The sequence below is a fragment of the Chiloscyllium punctatum genome, chromosome 18 (genome assembly GCF_047496795.1).
Source record: "Chiloscyllium punctatum isolate Juve2018m chromosome 18, sChiPun1.3, whole genome shotgun sequence".
Classification (NCBI taxonomy): domain Eukaryota; kingdom Metazoa; phylum Chordata; class Chondrichthyes; order Orectolobiformes; family Hemiscylliidae; genus Chiloscyllium; species Chiloscyllium punctatum.
The window spans coordinates 9,286,580-9,309,619 of record NC_092756.1 but is presented as its reverse complement, the minus strand read 5'-3'; the positions used below and the strand labels follow the sequence as shown (position 1 = coordinate 9,309,619).

The window sequence follows — 23,040 nt, the reverse complement described above, 5'->3', positions numbered from 1 at the left end:
CATAGACGGAATGAACTGCCAGGGGCACATGGGAGAAACAAGAACAATTACAACATGGAACAGACATTTAGGCAGGCACATGGAGAGGGGAAGGTTTGAAGGGATATGGGCCAAACACAGGCAAATGCGACTCGTTCAGGTTTGGGGAAAATAGTCAGCACTGATGACTTGGACTGAAGGTTCTGTTTTCATGCAGCATGACCCTGTACCCAGTTAAAGAGGAGGAGAATACGGAGATAAGGCATGTTGTAGACACTGAAGCAAGGTATAGTGATAGGGATGGTAGTCTGCAATGCGGTACATTTCAAATATGCAGAGGGCCTATATGGAAAGAAGGAGGTAACAGAGATAGGAACTGTTATAGGAGTTAAAAATTATTGAAGACACTGATCCACAAGACATACCATAGGTACAGTGTTGGAGAAGGTACACAGAACAGAAAGATCTCAGGCAGCATTCCCACCCTCTCGTGGGAGGCCTGCTTTCCCCTTTGTTGTACTGATGCTCACTAAGAGACCACAGGCCTGGATTGATAACTATGAACTCTCTATGTTGTCTCAGTACAACGTAAGTTAAAGTAGACGTGGTGATTGAGCCAGAGTTGTGTCTGTACTGTGTTCCCCCTCCAGCACTGTATCTATGTCATGTCCTGTTAGCTGCTGTTTGGATCCCTCACATTGCTGTCTGCTCTGTGCACTGTGAGTGATCTTACCTCATTGCAGGATTTATTGAAGGCTCTAGATCTCCCTGCACTTTGTCCCTCTGGCTGACCAACCATCTTCAATGGGGTGATGGATGAAACGCCCAGCAACTGGGAAGTCTATTGAATCTCCCTGTGTACCTACAGGAGACAGACAAATAGACAGAATGGAAAATTACACTGATGTAGTGAAGGTTACACATGTAGAATGGCACTGAGTCCCTGTGCTGTTGCATCTCTCTGGATTGGAGAATTCTGTTGGCTCAGGATCTGGAGTAGCTGCAAGAGTGAGTGACACTGACAGAGGCAGCAATTAGACCCACACAGGGAGGGATACCAAATGGAGAGATACTGAGTGATATCACCAGAGTTCAAGAAGGTGTTAGGATCAAACAATTGTGACAGAAGAAGATGTTTAGCTTCATGATGCACTGGTATCAGTGCTCAGGCATGAGCAACGTGCGAGCAGGTGAAGTGATGGCCTCGTGTATTATTGCTAGAGCATGTATCCAAAATCTCAGCTCATATTCAGGGGAGACAGGTTTGAAACCCACCATCTGAAGTGGTGGAACTTGAAATCAATAAATTCAAATATTATAATTAACCATCCATAAATATGTATGAAACCATTGCTGATGTACAAAAATCCCAAACACTTGTCCTTTCGAGAATGACATCTGCCCATCCTCACATGGTCTGCATGACATACCCACAGCAAAGTGTTTTCCAAATCCAAATAGAAAAGAGGTGATGCATCGGAACACCATGGGGATGTGGCTGAAGACAAGCAGAAAGGAACAGGCTGGGCCAGAGTTGAACTAAAACTCTACATTAACGAATTGGATTGTGATAGGAAATTGTAGAAAAGAGTACAGAAACTTTTTTTTCCGCATAGACAAAGTATCTTCAATACGTTAGCTGGATTTGTGACACAGCTGAAAGAGATTTAGATACCAGAGAGATGTGGTTACAGGGTAAACAAAATGTGGAACATAAACATTCAATGGTTTACAACCTTGTGGAAACTCAGGCAAAATGGACAACGCTAACAATAATTGGTAACAAAGGCGTAGGATAGAAAGCGCGGGGGGTGGGGATTCCTTAAAAATCAACGGGCAAACAATGGTCACAAAATATCCTTAGCAGATAATGTTCAGGATAAGCCACTAGATATTCAATAAGTACAGTTAGAGGAAGAGGATCCCCAACTAAGCAGTGGGGCCTGTTAGAATCCAAAGGGACAATCTGTGCATGGAGCCAGAGGAAGTAGTTGAGGTCTTCAATGAATACTTCCCATCTGTATTCACACAGGAGAAAGACATTGTAGGGATTTCAGTTGGGATGGTGAGGCTCTGGAACATCTTATGAGAAGGAGGCGCTAAATGTATTCACAGGGAAAAAGGTGGAGAAATTCCCAGTAACAATAAAATAAATCCCAGGCAGTAATGGGAAGTAAGTGAGGAGATTGCTGGGGCCCTGGCGGATATATTTAAAACTTTGCTGGCCACAGGTGAAGTGCCGAATGACTGGAGGATGGCGAATGTGGTTCATTTGTTCAAGAGTAGCAGTGATAGGCCAGGTAATTACAGAGAAGATAGTCTGACAGTAGCGGGAGGGAAAATATTGGAAACAATTGTGAGGGACACGAATCAACATTCGAAAGGACAGGAATACATTAGGGATTGTCTGTATGGATTTGGTAGAGGACTGGCCTCTGATATTGATGAGGCCAGTGCAGATGGTGTGGTAACATGGTGTTTATTAATGTCTTTGACAAGGTCTCACATGGAAGGCCGGTCCAAAAGGAAAGAGCCCATGGAATCCAAGGCAAGTTGGAAAATTGGATCCATAATTGGTGAAGCAGGTTTTTCACGAATGGAAAACTTTGCCCAGCGTGTGTACCACAGGGTTCTGTACAGGAACCTTTGCTGGTTATTATGTACGTTAATATCTCGGATGTGAAAGCAGAAGGTATCATTGGTAGGTTTGCAGATGACATGAAAGGTGAGGGTGTTGTCCACAGTGAGGAGCATGGTCTCAGGCTGCGCTCTGATACTGATCCGATGATAAACTGAGCAGAGTAATGGCAGATGGAGTTTACTTCTGATCACTGTGAGGTAATGCACCGTGGGAAGTCTAATCAGCGAATGATATCCATCATGAATGGTAGGTCCGCCTGGAGTACCAAGGAACACAGGGACCTTGGTGGACAAGTCCCTGGATGTCTGAAGGTGTCAGCACAGGTAGACAGAGTGGGGAAGACACCTGAACTGGGAACAGGAGGGGGAACACATATCCTGGTGGGGAGAGTTGCTGGAGCTGCTCGAGAGGATTTAAAATTGTCTGGCAGGGATGTGGGACCGCAAACAGTCGTACAGCCCGAAAGAAGGTTGAGGCTGGTATAGATGTTCAAGAGAGCAATTTAAATAGACAAGGCAGGCAAGAACATAGCAGGCAATGAGGGAAAATTGATTAATTAAACTGCATTTATTTCAATGCAAGGGGCCGCAGAGATAAGGCAGATGAACCCAAAGAATGGAAGGGAACATGGGACTGCGATACCATAGATATTACAGAAACACAAATAAGGGAGGGACAGGACTGGCAGCTCAATGTTCCACGGGACAGAGGCTACAGGAAGGATAGAACAGGAGGCAAAACAGGAGGAGAGCTGGTGGTTTTGATTGGGGGAAAACAACACAGCAGTACCTCGAGAGAATATTCATTCAGGATCGGCCAGTTAAATGATATTAGTGGAACCAAGAAATAAAAATTGGTCATCAGTTTGCTACGATTGTACTACAGCGATAGGCAATGGGAGATGAAAGAGCAAATATGTCAGGAGATCTCAGATATCTGTTAGAATGATAGCGTCGTAATGGTATGGGATTTTAACCTTTCCAAACCTGGACTGGGATTGCTACTGTCTTAAGCAGTTGGATGGAAGGAATTTGTTAAGTGTTCCAGAAACTCCCAGTCATCATGTAAATGACCCAACGGGAGAATGGGGCTAAACCTGACCTCCACTTGGGAAACAATGTAGGAAACGGGACTGAGGTGTTAGTGGGGGAGCACTTTGGAAAGTCACCAGATTGGTATTAGTTTGAAAATAGCGATGGAAAAGGACAGGCCTGGTCCACAAGTTCAAGTTATACAATGGAGCAAGATAGTCATGAATCTTTAAAGTAGATTTGGGGAGGCTATTTGCAGGTAAAGGGAAGTCTGGCAAGTAGGAATATTTTAAAACCGAGATAAAAAGGAGCGTTCAGCGCCAGCGTGTTCCTGTTAGTGTGCAGCTCAATGCTGACTGACTTAGGAAACACTGGCTGAGTTTCGAGGCTCCAGCCAAGAAGGGGGCACATGTCAGATATAACTGGTTGACTCAAGGGAATCCCTTCAGGAGCATCAGGGCTGTAGAAATACATTTCGAATGGAAATCAGGAATGTAAAAAGGGGACATGAGATAGCTTTGGCAGAGAAAGTTAAGGAGAATCCAAAGAGACTCTACAAGTGTATTAAGAGCAAAAGAAGAGCTCGGGACAAACCCGGTCTCCTTATTGATCAATGAAGAAGGCAACGATGTGTGAAACTATAAGATCCAAAACAAATATTTCACTTTGGAACTTACTGTGGATAAAGACTGGGGCGCTCTGGGAACTAAACAGTGTTTTTCCTGACTACTATTGGAATACTGTGTGCAATTCTGGTCTCAATGCTGTGGATGTTGTGGAACATGAAAGGGTTCAGATGACCAAGGATTTGCCAGGGTTGTAGGGTTTGCGCTGCAGGGAAAAGCGGAATAATCTGGGGCTGAATTCACTTGAACATGGGAGGTTGAGGAGTTACCTGATAAAGGTGTTTAAAATAATGATGGTCATCGATAGGGTGAATAGACAAGGTCTTGTCCCCAGGTTGGGGGATTACAAACTGATAGGCCATAGATTTAAAGTTCGAGGGGAAATTTTCAAAGGGACCTAAAGGACAATTGGTTCCTGCAGATTGTATGGAATAAGCTGTCAGAGGAAATAGTGGAGGCTGATAGAAATACATTTAAAAGGCATGTGGATGGGTATATGAATAGGAAGGGTTCAGAGGGATATTGGCAAAATTGTGGCAAATGTGACTAGAAACATCATGCAGGAGTTGGTCTGAAGGATCTACTTCTGTTCTGTACATCTCTGTCACTCAATGTCCTGAAATGAGTCCACATTATAGGAAAGGAGGTGCTGAAGGTTTTAATACACAAAGGTAGATAAATCTCCAGGACCTGATCAAATGTATATTAGGACATTGTGGGAAGCTGGTGAAGAAATTGTAGGGGCACTAGCAGAGATGTTTGTACCATAGAGAGCTATGTGTGATAGGCAGGTCGACTGGAGGGTGGCATTGTGGACAGTGAAAAAGGTTTTCTAAGATTACAAAGGGATCCTGATGAAATGTGTGAATGGCTCAAAAATAGTAGATGGAGTTCAATCTGAATAAATGTGAGGTAAGGCATTGGTGCAACAAACACGGGAAGAACACCTGAAGAAGGGCTGATGCCCGAAATGTCGATTTTCCTGTTCCTTGGATGCTGCCTGACCTGCTGCGCTTTTCCAGCAACACATTTTTTCACTGAAACCTGAATGTTGACAGATGACCTCATAGAAGTTTATAAAATCATGAGGGGGATAGATAGAGTTAATGGGAGTTGTATTTTCCCATGAACAGGGGAGTTTCAAGACAAGGCACTACATTTTTAAGTTTAGAGGAGAGGCATATTAAAAAAAAGACATGAGAGGTACATTGTTACACAGAGGGTTGGTTGTGTATGGAATGAACTTCCCAAGGAAGGGGTGAACATGGGGACGATTACAATGTTTAAAAGACATTTGGATTACTCCAGGAATAGGAAAGATTTGAAGGGATATGATCCAGGAACAGGCAGATGGGACGAGATCAGTTTTAGAGTATGGTTAGTGCTAACCTACAGTGCAGTATGACTGTCTGACTGTGATTATAATATTGTGTCATTAATTAAGGAATGATGCAAGAGAAAGCCAGGTGTGTACAGACTGGTGAGCCAGACATCAGGTTTGGGTCAGTTGTTGTAGGTCATTCTGAGAGATATGACTTACTTGCAGTGGGAAAGATAAGGACTGATTACAGCCAGCCAGCATGGCTTTGCGCGTGAGAAAACATGTCTCACAAACTTGAATGGAGTTTGTTCAAGATGTGACCAAGAAGATAGACGAAGGCAGAGTAACAGACGTCAAGGTGTAGCATGATACATTGGTAAATAAGGGTAGATCACAAGGGATCAGGGAGAGCTCGCCAACTGGATACACAATGGGATGACAGTGGGAGACAGAGGGTGGTGGGGGAGGGTTGTTGTTCAGACTGGGGCCTCTGACCAGTCTGCTTTCAGGATTGGTGCACCACTTACATAAACAATCTGAGTGAAAATATAGCAGTCTCTGTTAGTATGTTTGCAGATACCAAGATTAGTGGAAGAGTGGGCAGGGAATATAGTTATCGAAGGGGATGTTAATCAACTGGGCCAGTGTGCCAAGGAATGAAAGATGGAATTTAATTCAGGTGCTGGATTTAATTAAGTCAAACCAGGGAGGACTAATACAGTTAATGGTCGGGCCCTGGACTGTGTTGTCAAACAGGGAGAGACCAAGGGGTGCAGTAACATGGTTAGTTGGAAGTGCCATCACAGGTGGACAGAGTGGTGGGGAAAGTAATTAAACCATGTAGGGCCTAAGTAAGGTAAATAGCCAAGGGTAGGGGAGTCCAAAGCTCGAGGCATAAACGTGAGGTGACAGAGCAAGTATTTAAAGAGGGAGCTGAGGGGCAACATTTTCCACAGAGGATGGTGCATAGACGGAATGGACTGCCAGAGGAAATGGTAAAAACAAGTACAATTACAACGTGGAAAAGACACTCGGGCAGGTACATGGAGAGGAGAAGATTTGAAGGGCTGTGGGCCAAACATAGGCAAATGCAACTCATTCCATTTAGGAAACCTCAGCCGAAGAGTCATGCAGCACAGAAACAGACCCTGTGTCTCCAGTTGTTGGAGAAGGAGACTATCTAGACAAGGCATGTTGTCGAGACTGAAGCAAGTTACAGCGATATGGATGGTCATCTGGACTGGAGATTTGAAATATGTGAAATAATTGGTGAGAGGGGAGGAGATGACAGAGATAGGAACTGTTATAGGAGTTAGAATGATTGAAGACACTGGTCCACAAGACAAGCCATAGATACAGTGTTGGAGAGGGAATAGGGAACAGGAAGATCCCAGGAAGCATTACCACCATCTCGTGGGAGGCCTGCTTTCCCCTCTGTTGTCCTGATGCTCACCAAGACAGCACATACCTTGATTGAAAACTGGGAACTCTTGATGCTGTCTCAGTACAAAACCAAACTTAAAGTAAAGGTGGTGACTGAGCCTGGTGTGGGTCTGGACTGTACTCACCCTCCAGTACTATATTTACGTCATGTCTTGTTAGCTAATGTTTGGAGCCCTCTAATTACTCTCTGCTCTGTGCACTGGAATGATCTTACCTGGCGGCAGGATTTATTAAAGACTCCCGACCTCCCTGACCTTTGTCTCTCTGGCTAACCAACCATCGTCCCAACCAGCAGTTGGCAAGTCTATTGAGTCATGAACTCCGAGTACCTGTAGAAGACAGAATGGGCAGAAATAGGCAGAATGGGAAATTTGACTGCTGCTGTGAGGGTGACACATTTAGAATCGCATTGAGCCGCACAGAGATCTGGAAAATCCCAGTCTCCAATCCTGGCCTGTGCTGCCTCATCTCTCTGGAGTGGAGAATTCTGTTGGCTCAGGATCTGGAGTAGCCTCAAGAGTGAGAGGCGCTGACAGAAGCAGCAATTAGACGCACACAGTGAGGGATACCACATGGAGAGATACTGAGTCATATCACCAGAGTGCAGGATCAAACAATTGTGCAGGAAGAAAGGGTTTTGATTCATGCTGCAGTGGAATGCGCAACCTGTGAGCAGGCAAAGTGATGGCCTAATGGCATTATTGTGAGATAATTAATCCAGAAGCTCAGCAAATGTTCTCTAGACACAGGTTCAAATCCCACCATTGCAAATGTTTGGATGTGAATTAAATGTTTCAAAAAAGATTAGATTAAAAACCCATAAGTGAGTATTAAATAATTGCTGATGTTAAGAAATATCCATAGAGTGCATTCAAGTCTTAAGTGAAGTAATCTAAGATGGGTCTGGGATACCACAGTTATCACAGAACCACAGGTGAGGGAGGGACAGGACAGGCAGCTCAATGTTCCAGGGGACAGATGCTGAATGAAGGACAGAAGGGGAACTGAGAGAGGAGGAGAGCTGCTGGTTCTGACTGGGTGAAACATCACAGCAGGACTGAGAGAGGATATTCCTGTGGGATCGCCCAGTGAAGCTGTGTTCGTGGAATTAATTGTTCGAAAAGCGCAGCAGGTCAGGTAGCATCCAAGGAACAGGAGAATCGACGTCGATTCTCCTGCTCCTTGGATGCTGCCTGACCTGCTGCGCTTTTCCAGCAACACATTTTCAGCTCTGATCTCCAGCATCTTCAGTCCTTACATTCTCTTCGTGGAATTAATCAATAACAATGGGCCTTCCCTTTCCTCTGATTGTTCCACAGACCCCGATAACCCCGCCCTCCTGCTCCTTGACCTTCTCAAGATGGCGGCCCTCAGGCCCGTGATCCTGGGCCGTTTCCCTGATCAGAGACCGCCACATCCTGACCCGGGCCTGAAGGGTCTTTTTCGGGGTTTTTAACTTTTACTTGGGACTTGTGAATTCTCTCCGTTCCTTTCTCCCAGCGAGGATCCCACACACCGGCTCTGAGCGCCGCTCTTTGAAGCCGATCGCAGCCGCTGCCGGAGAAAGTAGCTCCATGTCTCTCCGTCCTGGTCAATGTGACATTGCGCATGCTCCACATAGAAAGCAAACTACGCGTGCGTCTGAAGTTATCAATGAGTTTACAGAGAATATTCATACCCGCACAGAATCATGGGGGAAATATTATTCATTAACAATTGCTCTGTCGAGTTATAGTCATGGCGTTATCTAGCATGTAGATAGACTGGTCGCCTCAATTTAACCATACCGGCCAGGTATGTAAATTAACAATTGTTCTGGGAGTTTGAAAAAAGGTTTCTTACTCGAGTTGTGCAAATCGTTTGGAAATATGTACGTTATCAGATTTGCATCTCAACTGTTCGTTAAAATTTCACATAGATTTTTGAGAGAGGTTTAATGCTCCACTATGTTAATGAGAATTATCAATCCTGCAAAACAGTTTGCTTTCTGACCAATCTTGAAGCGTTTACTCCCCGAGAATGCTTTGGCCCCGATCCGCACTCACTTCTGGTTGGAGGACCGGCCGCTGCTCGGTCATCAGTTCCACCCCTTCCTCCCAATTGCAGAGTTGATTCAGACGTGACTCAGCAGGTTCAGCACAAGAAACAATAAGGGACAAAGGAAGTTAAAGTCGATGTCTTGTGATGTAGTGAAAATATCCCGAATCTTGGATCGAGAGGCTTGAGTTCAATTCACAGCTAGTGCAGGTGTGTGTAATAACTACTTTGAACAGGTTCATTCGGAAAAACAAGGGAAGTTAGGAACCAAGGAAAACATATAGAAAATACATACAATGTGGTGGGGCTCTCAATGCTCAGAAGATTTAACTCTTTACCAAGTGTTTCAGGGCCCCATTGGTCCCAATACAGACTGTTGCACTCCTCCTTGTGCACAGCCAGATACCACGATTGTGGGGCAAAGTGTTGTGGTGGGATATGGAGGTGCTTTTGTAAAATTTCCTCAGTTTTAGAGGTGAAAATAGGTGAGAAGGTGTAGGGTTTTGTATGGAGTTACCTATTCCCCTCCTGTTGCAGCATCATATTATTGCCCTGACTCTACCTTGTACATTGTTGGCAGAGATCGCTGACATTTTGAAAGCCCACAATACAAGTTCCATCACTCTGTTTAAGACAGCAGAAATCTCTTGTAGCACTATAGTCATAGAACAATACAGTGCAGAACAGGCCCTTCGGTCCTTGATGTTGCGCCGACCTGTGAATTATTCTCAGCTCATCCCCCTACACTAACCCAAAATCACCCATGTGCTTAAGTAAAGGATTGTTTAAATTTCCCTAATGTGGCTGAGTTAACTACATTAGCAGGTAGTGCATTCCATACCCTAACCACTCTCTGAGTAAAGACCCTGCCTCTGACATCTGTTTAAATCTATCACCCCTCAATTTGTAGTTGTACCCCCCATACATGCTAGCGTCATCATCCGAGGAAAAAGACTTTCACTGTCTACCCTATCTAATCCTCTGATCATCTTGTATGTCTCTATCAAATCCCCTCATAATCGCTTCTTGCCAATGAGAACAGGTTCAAGTCTGTCAACCTTTCCTCATAAGACCTTCCATCCAGACCAGGCAACATCCTGGTAAATCTCCTCTGCACTTTTTCAAGTGCTTCCACATCCTTCCCGTATTATGGGCACCAGAACTGCACACAATATTCCAAGTATGGCCGCACCAGCATTTTGTTCAGTTGCAGCATGATATTGCAGCTCCGGAACTCAATCCCTCTATGAATGAAACCTAACACACCGTATACTGCCTTAACAGTACTATCCACCTGGGTGGCAATTTTCAGGCATCTATGTACATGGACTGCGCCATCCCTCTGCACACCCACACTACCAAGAATCTTTCCATTAACCCAGTACTCTGCCTTCCTGTTATTCTTCTCAACGGCATCACCTCACATTTAGCTGCATTTCACTCCATTTGCCACCTTTCAGCATAATTCTGCAGTTTATCCAAGTCCACCTGCAATCTGTAACATTCTTCCACACTGTCCATTCCACGGAATTTAGTGTCGTTTGCAAGTTTACTGATCCAGCCACCTATGCCTGCATATACGTCATTTATAAAAATGACAAACAGCAGTGGTGCCAAAACAGATCCTTGTGGCACACCACTACTAACCTGAGTCCAGGCTGAATATTTTCCATCAGCCACCACTTGCTGCCTTCTTTCAGAAAGCCAGTTTCAAATCCAAACTCCTATATCACTCTTCGTTTCATGTCTTTGCATTTTCTCCAACAGCCTACTATGTGGAACCTTATCAAAGGCTTTTCTGAAGTCCATGTATATCATGTCAACTGTCCTACCCTCATCTACATGCTTGGTCACCTTCTCAAAAAACTCAGAGGTTTGTGAGACATGACCGGCCCTTGACGAAACCATGTTGACTATCTGAAATCAAATTGTTGTTTTCTCGTTTATTATAAATCTTATCTCTTATAATCCTTTCCAAAACCTTTCCTACAACAGAAGTAAGGCTCACTGGTCTATAATTACCTGGGTCGTCTCCATTGCTCTTCTTGATCTCTCCATTGCCCTTCTTGATCAAGGGCACAACATTTGCAATCCTTCAGTCCTCTAGTACCAAACCTGTAGAGAATGACGACTCAAATATCAAAGCCAAAGTCTCTGTTATCTCCTCCCTAGCTTCACAGAGAATCCTCAGATAAATCCCATCCAGCCCAGGGGACTTGTCTACTTTCTGGAATTGATAACACCTGATCGTAACTAACCTCGATCCTTTCTAGTCTAATATGTTGTACCTCATTCTTCTCCTCTACAATATTCTCCTTTTCCTGAGTGAAAACTGATGAGAAATGTTCATTTAGCACCTCTCCGTTCTCCACAGGGTCCACACTGAACTTTCCACTTCTGTCTTTGACTGGCCATATTCCTACCCTATGCTTTTGTTCCTCACATACCTATAGAAAGCTTTAGGGTTCTCCTTTATTCTATTCACTAAAGACTGCTCATGTCCTCTCTTTGCTCTTAACTCTCTCTTTAAATCCTTCCTATCTGATATGTAACTCTCCATTGCCTCATCTGTTCCATCTTGCCTCATCAACACATAAGCCTCCTTCTTCTTCTGAACAAGAGATGCAATTTCCGCAGTAAACCATGGTTCCCTTTCCTTATCACTTCCTTCCTGCCTGACAGGGACATACCTGTCAAGGACATGTAATATCTGTTCATTAAACCAGCTCCACATTTCAATAGTCTGTATCCCCTGCATTTTGCGACCCCATTTTATGCATCGTAATTCTTGCTGAATTGCATTATATTTGCCGCGCCGCATCGATAAGGAGGAAGTTAATTAGGTTGTTTCCGGAGTTGAGGGGTTTGGTTTAACAGTAGATTGGTAATATATTCATTGGAATTCAGAAGAATGGAAAAATATAAAATAATGAATGGAATGGATAAAATAGAAGTAGAGAGGATGTTGCCACTGGCAGGTGAAGCTAGCACAAGAGGGATCATCTCAAGATTAGAGGCAGCAAATTTAAGACTGAATTGAGAATGAACTTCTTGACCTCTACGGAACTCTGCCCAGGGAAGAAGTTGATGCTAGTTCAGTAAACGTTTATAAAGCTAAGGTAGGTTTTTTTAAAAAAGAAATAATTAATTAAGGGATACGGTGAGAACGTGAGTAAATGGTTCTGCATCCACGAAATGATCAGCCATGGTCACATTGAATGGCAGAGCAGGCTCAAAGGGCAGGACGGCCTTCTCCTGTTCCTAGATCTTTTGTTATGTTATGCATTCTTCCCTCACTCGACTTGGAAGTGCTGGTTCTGGATTAGTGGTGCTGGAAGAGCACAGTAGTTCAGGCAGCATCTGAGGAGCAGTAAAATCGACGTTTCGGGCAAAAGCCCTCTGTCAGGACCAAAGGCAGAGAGCCTGAAGTGTGGAGACATAAGCTAGAAGAGGGTGGGGAGAAAGTAGCATAGAGTACAATAGGTGAATGGGGGAGGGGATGAAGGTGATAGGTCAGGGAGGAGGGTGGAGTGGATAGGTGGAAAAGGAGATAGGCAGGTAGGACAAGTCAAGGGGACAGTGCTGAGCCAGAATTTTGGAACTAGGGTGAGGTGGGGGAATGGGGAAATGAGGAAACTGTTGAAGTCCACATTGTTGCCCTGGGGTTGAAATGTGGACTTCAACAGTTTCCTCATTTCCCCTTTCCACACCTTACCCTCGTTACAAACTTCCAGCTCAGCAGTGTCCCCTTGACTTGTCCTACCTGCCTATCTTCTTTTCCACCTATCCACTCCACCCTCCCCACGTACCCATCACCTTCATCCCCTCCCCCACTCAACTATTGTACTCTATGCTACTTTCTCCCCACCCCCACCATCCTCGAGCTTATCTCTCCACGCTTCAGGGTCTCTGCCTTTATTCCTGATGAAGGGCTTTTGCCTGAAACGTCGATTTTACTGCTCCTCGGATGCTACCTGAACTGCTGTGCTCTTCCATCACCACTAATCCAGAATCTCATTTCCAGCATCTGCAGTCTTTGTTTTTACCTTCGAGGTGCTGGTGTTGGATTAGGATGGACAAAATTCAAATTAACAGAACATCATGTTATAGTCTAATGGGTTCATTTGGAAGTACGAGCTTTGCTGCTTCTTCATCAGGTGGTTGTGTGATTTTTAACTTTGTCCCTCACACTTGTAACTGATAAACAGCAACAAAAGTCATGAAGCAGTGCGCATGCTCGAGCCAACAATCGGGCCCGGGTGGGAGGAGGTTGAGCAATTCATCAACTTCACCAACACATTCCACCCTGACCTTAAATTTACCATCACCTCTGACACCTCCCTCCCCTTCCTGGACCTCTCCATCTCCATTAATGACTACCGACTTGACACTGACATTTTTTTACAAACCCACCAACTCCCACAGCTACCTGGATTATACTTCTTCCCACCCTACCTCTTGCAAAAATGTCATCCCATATTCCTAATTCCTCCGCCTCCGCCGTATCTGATCCCAGGAGGACCAGTTCCACCACAGAACACACCAGATGGCCTCCTTCTTTAGAGACCACAATTTCCCTTCCCACGTGGTTAAAGATGCCCTCCAATGCATCTCATCCACATCCCGCACCTCCGCCCTCAGACCCCACCCCTCCAACCGTAACAATGACAGAATGCCCCTGGTGCTCACCCTCCACCCTACCAACCTTCGCAAAACCAAATCATCCACCGATATTTCCGCCACCTCCAAACAGACCCCACCACCAGGGATATATTTCCCTCCCCACCCCTTTCCGCCTTCTGCAAAGACCGTTCCCTCCGTGACTACCTGGTCAGGTCCACGCCCCCCTACAACCCATCCTCCCATCCTGACACTTTCCCCCGCAGGAACAGTAAAATCTGCGCCCACACCACCTCCCCTACCTCTATCCAAGGCCCTAAAGGAGCTTTCCACATCCAAAGTTTTACTTGCACATCCACCAATATCATTTATTGTAGCCGTTGCTCCCGATGCGGTCTCCTCTACATTGGAGAGACTGGGCACCTCAAAGCAGAGCACTTTAGGGAATATCTCCGGGACACCAGCACCAATCAACCACACCGTCCCGTGGCCCAACATTTCAACTCCCCTTACCACTCTGCCAAGGACATGGAGGTCCTGGGCCTCCTTCAACCCCGCTCCCTCACCATCAGACGCCTGGAGGAAGAACGCCTCATCTTCCGCCTCAGAACGCTTCAACCCCAAGGCATTAATGTGGACTTCAACAGTTTCCTCATTTCCCCTTCCCCCACCTCACCCGAGTTCCAAACTTCCAGCTCAGCACTGTCCCCATGACTTGTCCTACCTGCCTATCTCCTTTTCCACCTATCCACTCCACCCTCTCCTCCCTGACCTATCACCTTCATCCCCTCCTCCACTCACCCATTGTGCTCTATGCTACTTTCTCCCCACCCCCACCCTCCTCTAGCTTATCTCTCCACGCTTCAGGCTCACTGCCTTTATTCGGGCTTTTGCCCGAAACGTCGATTTCGCTGCTCCTTGGATGCTGCCTGAACTGCTGTGCTCCTCCAACACCACTAATTCAGAATCTGGTTTCCAGCATCTGCAGTCAGTGTTTTTACTTCAGGTTAATGATGTCAGTGGTGGACCAATGGATAGGCAGGGGTAGAGCTGGAGGACCTGGCGGGTCAGTTGGTCCTCCAGTCAATCAGTGAATGAGGGGCGGGACTTGACTATACCACGTGATCATCCTCGCGGTCGGCGCGGATGTTGGGGATGTATGCGCGGAGAGCTGTCGGTAAGGAAAGAAATAAACAGCCGGAAGCGGGAGGGAAATGGTGTTGGTCTGAGAGATTTTACAATCATTTGGTACACATCGGAAAATACAAATTTGAAACTTTCAGTCTCATTTTTCAAGCAAACGGGAAAATGCCTCGTTGAGTAATCGGCCCAAGTGAGCGCCGCCATCTTTATTCGGGGCAATGATTCACTGGACACGTGCGCGGCCGCCAGCTTTGTAGGGGGCAAAGTTCAGAGGGATGTATGTACAGCCTTCCCTGGTAAAAAGAGTCATAGGGCAGGATTTACACAGAGCACATTCAAACCCAGAGAAATGGACTTTTTTTTTGATTTGTTTTGTCATTCATTTAAATGATTTGGATGTGAATAGAGGCCGTATAGTTAGTAAATTTGCAGGTGACACCAAAATTGGAGGTATTGTGGACAATGAAGAAGGTTATCTCAGAGTACAGTGGGATATTGATCAGATGGGCCAATGGGCTGAGGAGTGGCAGATAGGATTTAATTTAAATAGATTAGGTTAGGATATCTGGTTGGTATAGGTTGGACCGAAGAAGTCTGTTTCTGTGCTAGACATTTTTGACTGTGGGATCATACAAGTGAACTCTGCTCTGGTTCACCTCTGGGTTCTCTGATGTCCACTTGTTCATTATCTAGCTTCCTCAGTCTCTCATGGGTGTATTTTTGGTCTGTATAGTATTTTACAATTACTTTCACAGCTGTTTTGTAAATGAATTAAAAAATGTAGAGCTGGAAAAACCCAGCAGGCCAGGCAGCATCCGAGGAGCAGGAGAATCGACGTTTTGGGCATAAGCCCTTCTTCAGGAAGGTAAATGAATTGTCCACTGCTGCCTGGCTCCTGACCATGTGCTGTTCCATTATCAGGTTATTTTTTTTTCACAATATCTTTGACAGTCAAGAATTCTTTTTTCCAATAAGCGAGTGCATTTTCCTTCAATTTTCGACAGTCAAATTCTGCACCATTTTCATTCCCTGTAATTCATATTGCACTCCCTGAAACATCAACTGTGTATTTCTCCTTCCACAGAAACCAGCGATCAATGCCAAAGCCTTGTTGCCTGTGGAGAGGGTGATGTTTGACTTCCTTGTACTGCTGCAGTTTGTATGGTGAATGTGCTCCCACAACGTGGTTGGGTAAGAGACGTTACAGATTATTCACTCAGCGATATTGAAGAGTAGAAGATATCTGTACAAATCATCATGGTTTTAATTACGCAAAAATATTATTGAGACGTTTTGACATAAGGCTACAAGATGGAGAATATTGTGTCCAGTGACCAAAACCATTGCCAAATAAGCAGTTTTTCAAGAATGCCTTAAAGGAAGAAAGTAGATCTTAGAGGGTTAGAGTGGGGATTCCAGACCATGTTCCCTTGGAGTCAGTAGAAACATTCACACAGGAGAACTTAAAAATAAACACATCATTGAGAGTCTGGACTAAAATGAGTTATTGAGATATGAAAGGGTGTGTGGTGCAGGGAGATAGGAATAATTACAGCCAGGAATTAATTCAAAGGTGCGAAAGTAAATTGTTGTTGCTTATAAATGGGAGTCTTTTGATCAGCAAGTTTTGATACAAGTGAGCACTTCGGCAGTAGTGTTTTCAATATTCCTGAGATTATCGGGAGGGTGAAGGTGGGATGCTGGCCAGGAGTGCGTTTAGACAATGAAATCTAGAGTCAACAAAAGGAATGAATGAGAGTTTCAGCAAATGAGCTGAGACTGTGGTGAGGTCAGGTGATATCACTGAAATCGAAATAGTGGACTTGGAGGGGGTCTGGCCTGTCATCCTCACCTCATTCAGCTGTTTGTCAGTTTGTGAATCAAGTCTGTAACAAGCTCAGGAACTGAGTGACCCAGGCAGAACCCAAACTGGGCATCACTGAGCAGGTTATTGCTGAGCAGCTGCATGACAGCACTGTTGATGACACCTTCCATCACTTCACTGCTGAGCGAGTGTGGACTGATAGAGGGGAATTGGCTGAGTTGGATCTACCCTGTGTTGTTGTGTTGGAACATCCCTGAGCAATGTTCCACAAAGTTAGTAGGTGCCAGTGCTGGAACAGTGCTTGCCTTGGTGGACAGCAAGTTCTGGAGCACAGCCAGCAGTATAATTGCCAGAATATTGGCAGGGCCCATACCTTTACACTGCTTATCCATTTCGTGGTCTGATTGGAAATGAGTTTTCAACCAAGTCGATTCATATCTGTGTTGTGAGGGACCAATGGAGAAGGCTCATCCACTTGGCACTGCTGGCTGAAAATCGCTGCTAATGCTGTCCTATTATTTGTTGCATGAATGTGTGAGACCCCTCCACCTGTAAGGGTGGGGATATATGTGATGCTTCCTCCAGTGAGTTGTTTAATTGTCTATCACTATTCTTAACTTGGTGTGGCAGAACTGCAGAACTCCGATCTAATCTATTGGTTATGGGATCACTTCGTTCGATTTGGTGTTGCTTGTGCTGTTTGGCATGCAGGTTTGGTAGCTGCACCAGGTTGGCACCTCATTTTTAGGTATGCCTTGTACTGTTCCTGACATGCCCTCCTGCATTCACCATTGAACCAGGGTTGATTCCCCTGGCTTGATGTTAATGGTTAAGTGGGGGATATCAGGCCATGAGATTTCAGATTGGGCTGGAGTACAGTTCTGCTGCTGTTGTTGGCCCACAGTGAGGCAGAAGTTGTACGGTCAAGAGGGCTGATTGTGTGGTTGTATTTTCCAGTGCATTGGTAGATGTAATGTGGTCCATCCAGTTCCAATCCTTTGTTGAGACTGTGCAGTGATTAATACAATGAGTGACTTGATGGGCCACTGTCAGGTTTCTTTCCCTCAAGGACATTGTCAATGGCAGAAAAACATCCCCAATGGTTCCATGGCAAACAGTAGATTCTTCATTCCAGTTATTTTTTTTCTTGAATTCAGAGCCAACCTCTACCGATTTTGGGATTCAAACCTGAACTTCAGTTGTATATTTTAATATTCTTGATAATTGATAAATATGACAGGTTTGTTCACTTATTTTTAGAATCACTATCACAGGTTTTGTTTATTGTTTTGGAAATAAAAACACTGTCCATTATCCTGTCTCCTCCATCCTCCCCTCCAACAACAAGTGAGGAGCACATGGAGTTTCTCTGTCCATAACATTGAGACAATCCGATCAGCTGCCTCTGCTTCTTTCCTCCCTCTCCACTAGCCCACCGAGCCACACTGCCTCACAAGGGTGCTCCTCATTTTAGTTCTAAACTTGCATTTCCTCGAGTCCCTTGTCAAGCCTTATTAGAGATTTTCTTGACCATTTACCCTAGTGTAGCTAAATCTTGGACATTCCAAATCTCTGTCTCATCCTCCTGCTTGTCACCACCCTCTTCCCCCCACCATTGCAATTCACAGATATTCTTCCATGATCTGTCTGTCTGTCTTTTCTGGTTACGTTCTTCTCTCCCATTCTGCTAAAACCTAATATTTGACCTCACCATCATTGGAAAATCCTGCTCCGTCTCCACTCTCCCGTTCCTGTCTGAATTCATTGTATTTGGTGTCCCTCCAGGATCTATCCTTGGTTCGTCCTGTTTCTCACCTACATACTGCCAGGAGGTAACATCGCCCAAAAGCACTGTGTTAGGTTTCACATGTACATTGACAGTGTCCATCTCTCCCTCCCCATCATCCGTCTCCATTACTCCACTATTACTCAGTTATCAAACTGCTTACCACGCTTCGAGTAGCTGCAATTCACTCCAACGGAACACTGTAATTGTTAAAACCATTGCCTTCAGTTGCTATTCCAAATTTATTTCCCTTACTGCTGTGTCCCTCCCTCTCACTGGGAAGTGTCTGAGGCAGAACTACATTCTTCACAATATTGCTTTCATATCTGACCCCAAGGTGACCTTCTGATCAGACATCCACACAATCACAAACACCAGGAATTCCAATCTCTAAAATGTTGCTTGTCTCTTTCTCACCCCAGCTCCATTGCTACTGAAACCCTAACCTGTGTCGGTGTTGCCTTTAACTTGACAAATCTGAAACAAAATCCTTGATTCCGCGACTGACCCAGAATCTGGTTCAAGACTCACCCGTAATGGGACACATCCTCTCCATATTTACCCTGTCAAACCTCGACAGAATCCTGTATGTTTCAAAGAGATCACCTCTCATTCTTCCAAGATCCAGTGAGTAGATTCCCAACTTATTCAGCCTTTGCTTACAGGATAATTCCTTCAAAACAGGGATCATCCCAATGGATTTTCTCTGAAATGCCTCCAATAAACTATTCTATTTCGTTAACTAAAACGACCAAATCTGTTCACGTTACTCCAGATGTGGTCTCACTCGCCATTTGTTTAGTTGCCCTAAGGTATATACTCCAAACTCTTATATTGCAAACTCTTTGAAATAAGGGACAGCATTCCATTCCCTTTCCTGATTCCCTGTTGTAACTGTGTGCTTGCTTTCTGTGTTTCCTGCTCATTTTCCCCCAGTCCCTTTGTGGTGCAGCTTTCTACAGTTTATCCCAAGTTATACTCTATTTGCCAACTTGTTGCCCACGTTTCCTGTGAATATCTCTCTGTAAACTGTTTATAACCTTTTGGAACTTTCCTGTTATGCCTTTTCTAGGAGATTTCCCCCCTCATTATTCGAAACATGGACTGTGAGCACTGGGCAGTGGGAAGCATGCGCAGTTGCTCTCGTTCAGGGACACTCTGTTTCATGACTGGGAGGATCTTGCTGCCCATTGGTCAGAATGGAGACATCGTGCCCATCAAGCTGCATGAGCCTTTCACATCCCATGTCTTATTGAGGAGGCACAGCGGCAGAACGAAAGGAAAGAAAAGGAAGCAAATCCTGCTCTCCATATCTCACTGAATCTTGGATTATTCTGTCCCATGTTCAGTCACACGAAGTCCCAAAGTGGAAACTCATAGAAACCCACATAGATTTGTCCTTGAAGTGCCTGCTAACCTCCACCAGGGGTAATGTGTAAGGTCATCCTGGGCCAGGAGGAGGGGATTGTATGAGTTTCAAACTTGAACTGACAGTGACGGATTTTATGAACTTGTATAACAGGTAGACATTCAGATGGTAATCTCAGTCATTGTAACACCAAACTCTGACAGAATTACTCCATTCATCAGGACCTGGATATTCATATTGTGTGAGAGTATTGTGTTCCAGATCAATACCATTTGCTGAATAAAAGTTCTCCTTTGAATCAAACCATTCTCTCAATAGATCTTCCCAAATCTTCAACATGTGTCCTGTAATCCTTGTATAATGAGCTGATGGGTGAAAGGTTTATTATTATAATGTGTAACCCCCCCCCCCCCACACCCCAGCAATATTAAAGAAAGTGAACATCCTCCAGGATAAAGCACTGTACCTGAGTGGTTTCCCATCCACCACCTTCAGCATTCCCTGTCCCCACCCTCGAGGCACAGTGGTATCACTGTGTAAAAGATCCAGTCAGAATTGTCCTACCCGACCATAGGACTCCTCTCTCATTAGAGAGAGATATCTAGTAGTGGTTAACCTGAATCTTTACCACAGAGAAGGCAAGGGGGGAGGTTGAAAAGTAGAGTCCATTAATTGTGGATGGTTTTTCCTGATATGTATTAGCATCACACATGTCACGTGAACAATTAATGTTAAAAAAGCCCCACAAATTCTGCAACTAAAATCCCCCATTCCTTGAACCATCCTGGTAAATCTCCTGTGCCCCCTCTCAGGGACCCTGCCATCCTTCACAATGTGTGGGCTATCTCTGGTTCGCACAGACCCAGCTGCTCTGAACCCTGTGGGTGATAGAATAGAGCAACAGTTGCACTAAACCTCACTGTCTGGAAGAGAGTGAGAGACAGAAATCCCGATGGCATTTAAAATCTATTTAGGAACACACTTGCAAGGCCAAGGCTGACAGGTCTATGTGCTCTGTTTTGGAAAATGGGATTAAAATAGTTAGCTGGGAGATTTCTTTACAGCATAAACCCAATGGACCACAAAACCGTTTTCTGTCATGTAGACCACAGATGCGTAATATAGGAATATGACAAGCCACAATAGAAACCAGGTCAGAGAAGGTGATATTAGAATAGATGATACATGATTGATTAATGTTTTTTGGAGGAAAATGTGGCAGAGGTTAAGCGGGACATTGTGGAGGTCTGGGTGCAGGAACATAAAATAAAAATGGGTTATCCTGAAGGCTGGAATTAAAGAAAGGCACATCACAGAGATTTGTGAGGGTGGACAAGATTAGAGGTAGGGAGGGTGTTGAGACTGGAGGAGATTAGAGATTGGAGATGTTGCATAGATTGAGATGTTTTTAATGCCAGAGATAGAGATAGTTCTGAGGCTAGAGAGGAATTATAGAGATAAGGATGAGTTTTCAGCTTTGCCAACACTACCTCTTTACTGATAATGATTGTTTCTCTGTCCTCATCTGCCATTGCCTCCATAGGCTTGCGAGAAAAGCACAGAAACAGAGATCCGTCGGTCCAACCAGTACATGCTGATCAGATATCCCAATGCAATCTAGTCCCACCTGTCAGCGCCTGGCCCATATCCTTCCTATTCATATACACATGAAGATGCCTTTTAAATGTTGCAATCGTAATGCCCTCCACCACTTTCTCTGACAGCTCATTCCATACACGTACCACCCTCTGTGTGAAAACGTTGCCTCTCAAGTCTCTTTAAAGTCTTTCCCCTCATACTATAAACCTATGCCCTCTAGTGCTGGGATCCCCCACGCCAGGGAAAAGACCTTGTCTATTTATCCTATCCATTCACCTCAGGTTTTTGTATACATAGATAAGATCACCTCTCAGCCTCTGACGCTGCAGAGAAAACAGCCCCAATCGATTCAACCTCTATTCAACCTCCAGCCTAGCTCAAATCCTCCAACCCTGGCATCGTTCTTGTAAATCTTTTCTGAACCCTTTCAAGTTTCGCAACATCCTTCCAATAGGAAGGAGACCAGATTTGTACGCAACGTTCCAAAAGTGGCCTCACCAATGTCCTGTACAGCTGCTACATGATCTCATAACTCCTGTACTCAATATTTTGTCTGATAAAGGAAAGCATACCAAATGCAGCCTTCACTATCCTATCCACCTGCACTCCAAGGTCTCTTTGTTCAGTTACACACCTCAGGACCTTACCATTAAGTGTATAAGTCCTGCTAAGATTTGCTTTCCCAAAATGCCACTCCTCAGCCCATTCACCCATCTGATCAAGATCCCATTGTACTCTGAGGTAACCTTTTTCACTGTCCACTACACCTCCAGTTTTGGTGTCATCTCACTAACTATATCTCCTATGTTCACATCCAAGTCATTGATATAAATGATGAAAGGTAGTGCATCCAGCAGTGATTCTTGTAACACTCCACTAGTCACAGGCCTCCAGTCTGAAAAGCAACCCTCCATCACCACCCTCTGTCTTCTGCCTTTGAGCCAGTTCTGTATCCAAATGGTTAGTTCTCCCTGTATTCCATGAGCTCTAACCTTGCTGAGCAGTCAGTGTCATAGTGCAGGATGCTTTTAGACTGGAAGCCTGTAATGAGCAATATGCTGTCAGGCTGGGTAGTGGGTCCACTGCTTTTTGCCACTGATATAAATGATTTCTATGTGAATATAGGAGCTATGGTTAGTAGGTTTACAATAGACACCAAAATTGGAGGTGCAATGGACAGCAAAGTTACCTGAGAGTACAATAAGACTCTGATCAAATGGGCTGAGGAGTGGCAGATGACGTTTAATTTAGATATATGTGAGGTTCTGCATTTTGGAAAAGCAAATCAGGGCAGGACTTCTACACTTAATGGGAAGGTCCTGGGGAGTGTTGCTGAACAAAGAGATCTTGGAGTGCAGGTTCATAGTTCCTTGAAAGTGGAATCATAGATAGGCAGGGTAGTGAAGAAAGTGTTTGGTGTACTTGCCTTTATTGGTCAGTGCATTGAGTACAGGGGTTGTGACGTCATTTTGCGGCTGTACACGATATTCAGTCAGCCACTTCTGGAATTCTGCTTTCAGTCCTAGTCTCCCCGTTATAGGAATGATATTGTGAAACTTGAAAGGATTCAGAAAAGATGCAAAGATGTTGCCAGGGTTGAGGGATTGAGCTATAGGGAGA

At 44.7% G+C, this 23,040-nt stretch overlaps 1 long non-coding RNA gene across 1 annotated transcript; it reads left to right on the top strand.

Annotated features, from left to right (window-relative positions):
* Positions 1–14,821: 14,821 nt before the first annotated feature.
* Positions 14,822–19,621, top strand: LOC140488922 (uncharacterized). Its single transcript, XR_011963053.1, has 3 exons — positions 14,822–14,875; positions 15,926–16,032; positions 19,525–19,621. It is a non-coding gene; the product is annotated as an uncharacterized lncRNA (long non-coding RNA).
* Positions 19,622–23,040: the final 3,419 nt, after the last annotated feature.